This window comes from Rhinopithecus roxellana, chromosome 3 (assembly GCF_007565055.1).
Source record: "Rhinopithecus roxellana isolate Shanxi Qingling chromosome 3, ASM756505v1, whole genome shotgun sequence".
Classification (NCBI taxonomy): Eukaryota; Metazoa; Chordata; class Mammalia; order Primates; family Cercopithecidae; genus Rhinopithecus; species Rhinopithecus roxellana.
In genome coordinates, this window is record NC_044551.1 from 91,241,314 (window position 1) to 91,252,602 (window position 11,289).

Below are 11,289 nucleotides of genomic sequence, written 5' to 3' on the forward strand. Positions count from 1 at the left end.
CTATGAGGGGACAAAGGTAGATAAAGAATAGTTTGTACCTTCCAGTTATTCCAAGACTAAAGGCAGAGCGAACCACATATATAATGTGATATAAAACTAAGTTCTCTCTCTCTCTTTAGAGACAGAGTCTTGCTTTGTCACCTAAGTTAGAGTGCAATGGTATAATCGCAGCTCACTGCAGCTTCAAATTCCTAGGCTCAGATAATCCTCCTGACTCAGCCTTCTGAGTAGCTAGGACTATAGATATGAACCACCATGCCTGACTGCTTTTTAAAAACTTTCATTGACATGGAGTCTTGCTACATTGCCCAGGCTAACCTTAACCTCCTGACCTCAAGCAATTCTCCTGCCTCGGCCTCTTGAGGTATTAGGATTATAGGCATGAGCCACCACTCCCAGCCAAGTTAGTTCTTTAGACAATTCATCACCAGAGCACAAAGTGGGGACCAATTCAATAAACATTGAGGGAATTAAAGCGCCTCCAACTTAGCATTTAATCAAAAGGTACCTGGCAGACCCGATAATGAGACATATGTCTTAATGAACGTGTTACTTTGTCTAAATTTGTCGTAAAGAATACTTAAGATTAATCTTACTTTTAGAAAACTGGAAGGGAAGTCATATTTTAAAAATTAGTAGTGAGAGTAAATCGGTAGGTTCTTTTATGGTTCTCCTCTGAATAGGACCATCTATGCCATCTTGGACTCACTTTGTTCTTCCTGACACAACTACAGTGAGATGAAGGAAAGAGACAGGATCATCTTCAAGGAAGCACCAAGGGAGGCATTCATGAGCAGATGCTATCAGAATAGGTCCAAATTCAAGCGTGCCAGGAGGATGAGCCTTGTTTTCCCTCGAGTAGAAAGAAGAAGAAACTTTGCAATTTCACATTCTGCAGCTTAGAAAAACAAAAATGTAAGGGTATGCAGCTATGAAATACAAGCATACTTCCATAACACTGTGCATTCAATTCTAGACCACCAAAATACAAGAATATTGCAATAAGGCCAGTCACACTAATTTGTTGGTTTTCCAGTATATATAAAAATTATGTTTATACTAAACTATGGTCTATTAAGTGTGCAATAGCACTATGTCTTAAAAAAAGATATACATACTTTAATTTAAAATACTTTATTACCATAAAACGCTAATGATCATCTGAGCCTTCAATGAGTCATAATCTTTTTGTTGGTGGAGGGTCTTGCCTCAATGTTGATGGCTGCTGACTGATCAGGCTGGTGGTTAATGAAGGTTGGGTGACTGTGGCAATTTCCTAAAATAAGACAACAATCAATTTTGTGCATTGATGAACTCTTCCTTTCACAAAAGACATCTTTGTAGCATGTGATGTTGTCTGACAGCATTTTACCCATGGTAGAACTTTCAAAATTGGAGTCAGTCCTCTCAAACCACGCCACTACTTTATTAACTAAGTTTTGAAGTGTTCTAAATCCTCTGTTGTCATTTCAACAATGTTCACAACTTCTTTACCAGGAGTAGTTTCCATCTCAAGAAATTATTTGCTCATCTGTAAGAAGTACTTCCTCATCTCTTAAAAACTTCATCATGAGATGACAGCAATTCAATCTCATCTTCTGGCTCCACTTCTCATTCTAGTTCTCATTCTATTTCCACCACATCTCCAGCTATTTCCTTCACTGAGGTCTTGAACCCCTCCACATCATCCAGGAGGGCTGGAATCAAATTCTTTTACACTCCTGTTATTGTTGATTTTTTTTTTCTTTTTTTTACCTCCTTCCATGAGTCACAAATGTTCTTAGTGGTATCTAAAATGGTGAATTCTTTCCAGAAAGTTTTCAATTTACTTTGCTCAGGTACATCAGAGAAATCACTATGGCAGCTGTAGCCTTATGGAAAGTATTTTATAAATAATAAGACTTGGATGTCAAAACTACTTCTTGATCCATGTGTTGCAGAATGGATGTTGTATTGGCAGGCATGAAAACAACATTTATTTCCTTGTACGTCTCCATCAAAGCTCTTAGTTAATTAGATGCATTGTCAACGAGCAGTACTATTTTTTAAAAGCTATTTTTTGCTGAGCAATAGGTCACATTCATTTTTTATGGCTTAGCATTCCATGGTGTGTGTGTGTATATAAATTTTCTTTATCCACTCATTCATCAATGGACACTTAGGCTGGTTCCATATTTCTGTATTTGCAAATTGTGCTGCTATAAACATGTATGTGCAAGTGTCTTTTTCATATAATGACTTCTTTTCCTCTGGGTAGATACTCAGGAGTGGGATTGCTGGATCAAATGATAGTCCTACTTTTAGTTCTTTAAGTAATCTCCATATTGTTTTTCACAGTGGTTGTACTAGTTTACATTCCCACCAGCAGTGTAAAAGTGTTCCCTTTACACCACATCCACACCAACATCTATTATTTTTTGATTTTTTAATTGTGGCCATTCTTGCAAGAGCAAGGTGGTATCTCATTGTGGTTTTAATTTGTGTTTCCCTGATAATTAGTGATGCTGAGCTTTTCTTTCATATGTTGTTGGATATTTGTATATCTTCTTTTGAGACTTGTCTAACATGTCCTTTGCCCGCGTTTTGATGGGATTATTTGTTTTTTTCATGCTGATTTGTCTGAGTTCCTTGTGATTCTGGATATTAGTTCTTTGTCAGATGCATGATTTGTGAATATTTTCTCCTGTTCTGTGGGTCATCTGTTTACTCTGCTGATTATTTCTTTTACTGTGCAGAAATTTTTTAGTTTAATTAGGTCCCATTTATTTATTTTTGGTTTTGCTGCATTTGCTTTTGGGTTCTTGGTCATGAACTCTTTGCCTGAGCCAATGTCAAGAAGAGTTTTTCTGATGTTACCTTCTCGAACTTCTATGGTTTTAGGTGTTAGATTTAAGTCTTTGATATATCTTGAGGTTGTTTTTATAAGGTGAAAGAAGAGGATCCAGTTTCATTCTTCTAAATGTGGCTTGCCAATTATCTCAGCAGTAATTGTTGAATATGGTGTCTTTTTCCCACTTTATGTTTTTGTTTGCTTTGTCAAAGATCAATTGGCTATAAGTATTTGACTTTATTTCTGGGTTGGCTATTTTGTTCCATTGGTCTATGTGCCTGTTTTTATAACAATACCGTGCTGTTTTAGTAACTATAACTTTTTAATATAGTCTGAAGTCAGGTTTTGTGATGCTTCCAGGTTTTTTTTGTTGTTGTTGTTCTATGGTCTTGCTTTGGCTATGTGGTCTCTTTTTTATTTCTATATGACTTTTAGGTTTTTTCTAGTTCTGTGAAGAATGATGGTGGTATTTTGATGGGAATTGCATTGAATTTGTAGATTGCTTTTGGCAGTATAGTCATTTTCATAATATTGATTCTACCCATCCAAGAGCATGGGATGTGTTTCCATTTGTGTCATAGACAATTTCTTTCAGCAGTTTTGTATTTTTCCTTGCAGAGAACTTTCAACTCCTTGGTTAGGTATATTACCAAGTATTTTTTTTTTTTTTTTTTTTTTTTTTTTTTTGTAGCTGTTGTAAAAGGGATTGAGTTCTTGATTTGTTTCTCAGCTTGCCCATTGTTGGTATATAGCAGTCCTACTGATTTGTGTACAATGACTTTGTATCCTGAAACTTTACTGAATTCATTTATCTGATCTAGGAGCTTTTTTGATGTGTCTTTGGGGTTTTTTAGGTATATAATCATATTACTGGTGAACAACAACAGTTTGACTTCCTCTTTACTGATTTGGATGCCCTTTATTTCTTTCTCTTGTTTGATTGTTCTGGCTAGGACTTCCAGTACTATGTTGAATAAAAGTGGTAAAAGTAGACATCCTTGTCTTGTTCCAATTCTCAGGGAGAATATTTTCAACTTTTTCCCATTCAGTATAATGTTGGCTGTGGGTTTGTCATAGACGGATTTTATGATCTTGAGGTATGTCCCTTCTATGCCAATGTTGCTAAGGGTTTTAATCATAAAGGGATGCTGGATTTTGTCAAATGTTTTTCCTGCATCTATTGAGATGATCATATGATTTTTGTTTTTAATTCTGTTTATGTGATGTATCACATGTATTGACTTGTATATGTTAAAATATTCCTGCATCCCTAGTATAAAATCCACTTGATCATGGTGGATTATCTTTTCGATATGCTGTTGAATTTGGTTAGCTAGTATTCTGTTGGGGACTTTTGCATCTATGTTCATTGGGGATATTGGTCTGTAGTTTGCTTTTTTTATTATGTCCTTTCCTGGTTTTGATATTAGGGTGATACTGGCTTCACAGAATGACATAAAAGAATTCCCTCTTTTTCTATCTTTTGGAATAGTTTTAGTAAGTTTGGTACCAATTCTTCTTTGAATGTCTGATAGAATTCAGCTCTGAACCCCTTTGGTCCTGGACATTTTTGTTGGTGATTTTTTTTTTTTTTAACTGCTGTTTCAGTCTTGTTACTTGTTATTGGTCTGTTCAGAGTTTCTATTTCTTCCTGACTTAATCTTGGAGGATTGTGTATTTTATCTACCTCCTCTAGATTTTCTAGTTTTTGTGTGTAAAGGTGTTCATAGTTGCCTTGAATAATTTTTTATGTTTCTATGGTGTTGGCTGTAATATTTTCTGTTTCATTTCCAATTGAGACTATTTGGATCTTCTCTCATCTTTTCTTGGTTAATCTCAGTAATGGTCTATCAATTTTGTTTATCTTTTCAAAGAAGCAGCTGTTTCATTTATCTTTTGTGTTGTTTTTATTTCAATTTCATTTAGTTCTGTTCTAGTCTTTGTTATTTCTTTTTTTTTTTCTGCCAGGTATGGGTTTTGTTTGTTCTTGTTTCTCTAGTTCCTTGAGGTGTGACCTTGGATTATTTATTCGTGCTCTTTCAGACTTTCTGATGTAGGCATTTAATGCTAAGAACTTTCCTCCTAACACTGCTTTTGCTGCATCCCAGAGGTTTTAATAAGTTGTCTCACTATTATTGCTCAGCTCAATGAATTTTTTAAATTTCCATCTCAATTTCATTGTTGACCCAAAGATTATTCAAGAGCAGATTATTTATTTCCATGTATTTGTACAGTTTTGAGAGTTCCTTATGGAGTTAATTTCCAGTTTTATTTCACTGCAGTCTGAGAGTGTACTTGATATAATTTTGATTTTCTTAAATTTATTGAGACCTGTTTTGTGACCCATCATATGGTCTATATTGGAGAATGTTCCATATACTGAAGAAAATAATGCATATTCTGCAGTTGTTTGGTAGAATGTTCTGTAAAAATCTATTAAGTCCATTTGTTCTAGGGTATAGTTTAAGTCCATTTTTTCTTTGTTGACTTTCTGTCTTGATGAGCTGTCTAGTGCTATTAGTGGAGTATTGGAGTCCCTCATCTATCTCATTTCTTAGGTCTAGTAATAATTGTTTTATAAATTTGGGAGTTCCAGTGTTAGGTGCATATATATTTAGGATTATGATATTTTCCGGTTGGATTATCCATTTTATCATTATATAATGTCCCTCTTTGTCTCTTTTTCACTGTTGTTGCTTTAGAGTCTATTTTGTCTGATATAAGAATAGCTACTCCTGCTTGCTTTTGGTGTCCATTTGTATGGGATATCTTTTTCCACCCCTTTACCTTAAGTAAGTTCTTATGTTTGGGTGAGTCTCTTAAAGACAGCAGATACTTAATTGGTGGATTTTTAACCCATTCTGCCATTCTGTGTCTTTTAAGTGAAGCATTTAGGCCATTTACATTCAATGATAGTATTGAGATGTGAGGTACTTTCTATTCATTGTTCTAGTTGTTGCCTTAATACCTTGGTTTCTTTTCCCATTGTGTTATTATTTTATAGCTCTTGTGACATTTATGCTTTAAGGAGGTTCCATTTTGGTGTATTTCAAGGTTTTGTTTCGAGATTTAGAACTCCTTTAAGCACTTTTTGTAGTGCTGGCTTAGTAGTGGCAAATTCTCTTAGCATTTGTTTGTCTGAAAAAGACTTTGTGTCCTTCATTTATGAAGCTTAGTTTTGCTAGGTACAAAATTCTTGGCTGGCAATTATTTTGTTTCAGGAGGATAAAAATGAAACCCCAATGCTTTCTGGCCTGTAAGGTTTTTGCTGAGAAGTCTGCTGTTAATCTGATAGGTTTTCCTTTAAGGGTTATCTGATGCTTTTGTTTCATACCTCTTAAGATTCTTTCCTTTGTCATGACTTTAGATAACCTGATGACTACGTGACTAGGTGATGATTTTTTGTGATGAATTTCCCAGGTTTTCTTTGAGTTTCTTGTATTTGGATGTCTAGATATCTAGGAATGCCAGGGAAACTTTGCTCAATTATTTCCTCAAATACTTTTCCAAACTTTTAGACTTATCTTCTTCCTCAGAAACATCAATTATTCATAGGTTTGGCCATTTAACATAATCCCAAATTTCTTGGAGGCTTTGTTCATTTTTTAAAATTCTTTTTTATTTGCCTTTTTCTGATTGAATTCAAAAGCCCTGTCTTCAAGCTCTGAATTTCTTTCTTCTACTTGTTCAGTTGTATTGTTGAAACTTTCGAGTGCATTTTGTATTTCTCTAAGTGTGTCTTTTGTTTCCAGAACTTGTTATTGTTTTAACGATATCTATTTCTCTAGATAATTTTCCATCCATAGCCTACATTTTTAAAATTTCTTTTAAGTTGGTCTTCACCTTTCTCTGGTATCTTCTTATGCAGTTGAATAATTAAACTTCTGAATCCTTTATCTGGCTCTTCAGAGATTTCTTCTTGGTTTGGATCCATTGCTGGGGAGCCAGTGTGTGTGATGTTTGGGGGTATTATAGAAACCTGTTTGTCATATTACCAGAATTACTTTTCTGGTTCCTTATCATTTGAGTAGACTATTTCAGTGGAGAGGTCTAAAACTCAAGGCCTGCTGTTAAGATTCTCTTGTCCCATGGGGTGATCCCTCAATGTGGTACTCTCTTTCTTCCCCTAGGGATGAGGCTTCCTGAGAGCTGGACTGACTGCAGTGATTGTTGCTGTTCTTTTGGGCTTAGCCACCCAGCAGGCTACCAAGCTCTGGACTGGTATCAGGGGACGTCTGCAGAGTCCTGTGATGTGATCTGTCTTCAGGTCTCCCAGGACACGGATACCAGTACCTGCTCTGGTGGAGGGGGCAGGAAAGTGAAGTAGACTCTGTGAGAGTCCTTGATTGTAGATAGGTTTAGTTTGCTGGCTTTCTTGAATGCTGGTTATACTAGCAGCGAAGTTGTCATGTAGACAGACTCAGGGTCTCTGCTTAGCCCAGGACATTGCAGGCAGTGGAATTAGGTGTTGTATTCTCCTTCCTGCGGTCAGTGTTATTCTGTCCTGAGTTGCTTTAATGACCTGAGTTGGTTGCCCTCCAGCCAGGAGATGGCACTTTCAAGAGAGCACCAGTTGCAGTAGTAGTAGGGAGCTTTAAGCTTGCCCTAAGATGGCCAGGGTAATTATTTTGGTTTCTCAGGTGATAGGTGGGGCCATAAAGTTCCCAAGAATTTCTATGTCTTGAGTTTGGCTACCATGGAAGGTAGGGAAATACCATCAAGTGGAGGCAGGGTTAGTGGGTGTGGGCTCAGACTCTCCTTGAGTGGGGCTTGCCACAGCCACTGTGGGGGATGTGGGCAGGGGAGGGAGTTCTCAGGCCAATGGGGATATGTTCCAGAGAGAATCTTGGCTACCTCTGCTGTATCATATAGTTCACCAGGGAAGTGGGGGATAGCCAGTAGCAAGAGGCCTGACCCAGCTCCCACACAGTTGGTGAGGCCAGTCTCACTCCAGCAGTGCCCCCACTCAGACCTTGCCCAAGACCATGAGGTACCCCACTGGGAAAGCAAGCATGGATTTCAGACCTAACCCCTCTCCAACTGCCCACTCCATTGGCAGCAGCTCCTGCGCTTGCCTGCTTATACCTACAGCAGCTCCCACTCACCCCCCAGACTCTGCTCAAGAAAATTTGTACCCAGTCAAAACCATTACCAATTTCTGATGGGAACTTCCTTCACCCTGCAACCCCTCCCCAATTGCATTGGCTGCCTTCCCCAAGGGACCCTGTGAGATATAGTCAATGATGCCTTCCCTGGGCTCCAGCTGGAGACTGGGAGTGCATGCAAGGCACTATCTGCTGCTACTTCTACTTTTATATTTGGCCCAACTCGCTAAATCCATTTTATCCCTAGGTAGGTTAAACCCTTCTTCTGTGATCTGGATTTTCAGATTCCCCAGTGAGTATGCGTGTTCAAAGGTAGGTTTTCCCCCATCATGCTTTGCGAACTCACAGTTTTTTGCCTGTTTTGTGGAATTTGCAGCAGCAAGTCACTTCTTTCAAAGGATCTGTGAATTATTTTGGTTTTCCTGGCATGTTCCTGCAGTGGTTCTTGGAGCAAAAGATCATGATGTTAGTCTCCATACACTGTTCTGCCATCCATGTGGAAGATGCACATTAGGCCTTTCTTTTATCTGCCATCTTCCCCCAATCTCTGATCGTAGCTAAATCTTCTGAATTGCTGCAACTTCTAAATAAGCAGTTGCTGCTTTACCTTGTACCTTTATGTTATAGAGAAGGCTTCTTTCCTTAAACCTCATGATCTATCCTCTGCTAACTTCAAACTTTTCTTCTGCAGCTTTTTCACCTCTCTCAGCCTTCATACAATTGACAAGAGTTAGAGACTTGCTCTAGATTAGGCTTTGGCTTAAGGAAATGTTGTGGCTGGTTTGATTTTGTATCAGAGTCCTAATACTTTCTTCATGTCAGCAATAAGGCTATTTTATTTTCTTATCACTCGAATGTTCACTGGGGTAGCACTTCTAATTTTCTTCAAACAGCTTTCCTTTGCATTCACAACTTAAGCATGTGGCCTATCATGGCTTTCAACATGCCTTTCTCACTAAGATTAACCATTTCTAGCTTTTAATTTAAAATAAGAGACGGGCAACTCTTCCTTTCACTTGAACGCTCAAAGGCCATTTTAGGGTTATTAATTGGCCTCATTTTAATGTTGTTGCAAGTCAGGGAATAGGGAGGCTCAAGGAGAAGGAGCGCAATGGGACAGCCAGGTAGAGGGTCGGTCAGAATACACACAACATTTATCAATCAAGTTTGCCATCTTGTTTGGACACAGTTGGTGGTGTCCCCCAAACAATTACAATAGGAACAACAAAGATCATTGATCACAGATCACCATAATGATACAAAAATAATACAAAAGTTTCAGATAGTGAACAAATTACCAAAATATGACAGAGACATGAAGAGAGCACACGCTGTTGGAAAAATGACCCCGATACACTTGCTTGACACAGAATTGCCACAAACCTTCAATTCCTTAAAAAAAAAAAAAAAAAAAAAAAAAAAAAAAAAAAATCTGTAAAGCACAATAAAGTGAAGTGCAATAAAATAAAATGAGGTACACTTGTAGGAAAGCCAAGAACTCTCAGAAGAGCAGTTACTGCTAGTTCCTTGGTTTCTCAATCAAGCGTCTATCATTGCACCTGTCCTTTCTATTAACCCACCTGTGCCCTGCAAGACTCTGCTCTGTGAAGCAGATTTGTGCTTTCTTCTCATCCTCAGCACTCTTCATTCATTAATTCATTTAGTGTTTAACATGTGGTGGGTTTGTTAAGTATAACCAGACTCAATTATACAAGGGAGGAAAAGAAAAATAAGTATTACCAGAAGAAAAAAGTAAATATTACCAAGCCACTTTGAAAGACAGTCATTGTTTTCTAGTTCTCTCTTCCTAGAGAACCCAGGCCATAATACCAGCATGGAGTTCATCCCTGTTTGCTGTCATATTGCCATGACATTTATGTACTGATCCCGTGGTGTGCGCCTTCAGCAAGGTCCTGGCATTTCAGTATAGCAAGAAAAGTAACAAGAACACTAATGTGGGGAAGCGAAAAAAAAGTTCACATCGTGAGTCTAGGATAGCAATACAGTTTTTCAGCACTGACAGAAAACTAGCAGAAATAATGCATATTGCACCAAAGACTTAAAAGAAATAACGAGTCCAATTCTATTTATTAGCATGTTATTTGGCTTTTGGAATCTAGTATCCTGAGGGGCCATTTGGTTCTCAGATATTCTATTATCACTTTTGTTAGAACTAACTTGGAGAGCAGAGACAGTTCTTCATAGAGAGCTTTATTTTGTGTAGAACAGGTCTTCTGACATGGGAATCCACGGAGTGAAAAATAAAAATTCATAAGGCTTGTGCTACATTTTTTTCATTACATAATTCCTGTCACTGTCACTTCCATGAGCATACACAGAGGCTGCCAAAGATTCACCGTTCCTCACTCTCTTGAGACTCACTCTTCTTACCCTGAAGGATGGAAGAATGAGATGTCTGTCTGCAGGTGCGCAGCATTCATGTGACTGCTAAACTAATGTCCCCTTTTGCTTCCTGAATGAGCCTCCTTTCAGTGCTGGGGTGGAGACCTCTAAGGACATGTTCTCCAGCCTTCCTCTGAGGATTCTACTGCATCAATCAAGCCACAGATATTGGTCATGCTCTTGCACTAAGCAAGAGTGAACTAAATATTTTAACAATCAACACAACAAATACAATTTTTAAAACAACGGTCCTGAGTATAAAATCCTTTTAGGTCTTTAAACAGTTTGCTTAGTAAGAAGGGCACATCAGAGAATTTCTGGCTCTCAGATGGAAAACGTACATGTCTGGCCTCACCTGTCAGTCAGTGGCTCGGAACGTTGACAGTTTTACATGGACAAATGGCTTGGAACAGATGGGACAAGACCTGATGTGGAGAAATTCACATGATTATTACCCCGTATTACCCTGATTAAATCCATTCACTTGCACTCATCTTAATGAGCAATCATTAAAGGAGACAGCACTAAATATTCTTGAGGTAACTGACAGGCGGAAAGAGTTGCTTATTTATATTCAAATCATTTAGCTCCTCAAAAGAAAGTGCGATTTTTTTTTCACATGCAGTTAGATTGACGTTGGAAAGCTTTACATCAGGTAGAAGGCTGTAATGTTCATCTTTCTGCTTTCCAGCAGCACTTGGACATTTGCTTTGGTATTAGAGGCATCCTGAAAGTGAGCGGTGGTTTTAATACCTTTCCCAAGTGGGCCCTCACACTTCATTATCAAGGGAACAATTCCTGCTTTAAGAAACATGTGCATGTATTAACATTGTTGTATATTTAATAAGACCATTCAATAAGAAAGAAATAGACCCTGAGCAAACCAACCCAGACATCCTTTCTGAATCTTCCCTGTAGCAGAGCTCGTCCCTTGTAAAGCCTATTTGGAAT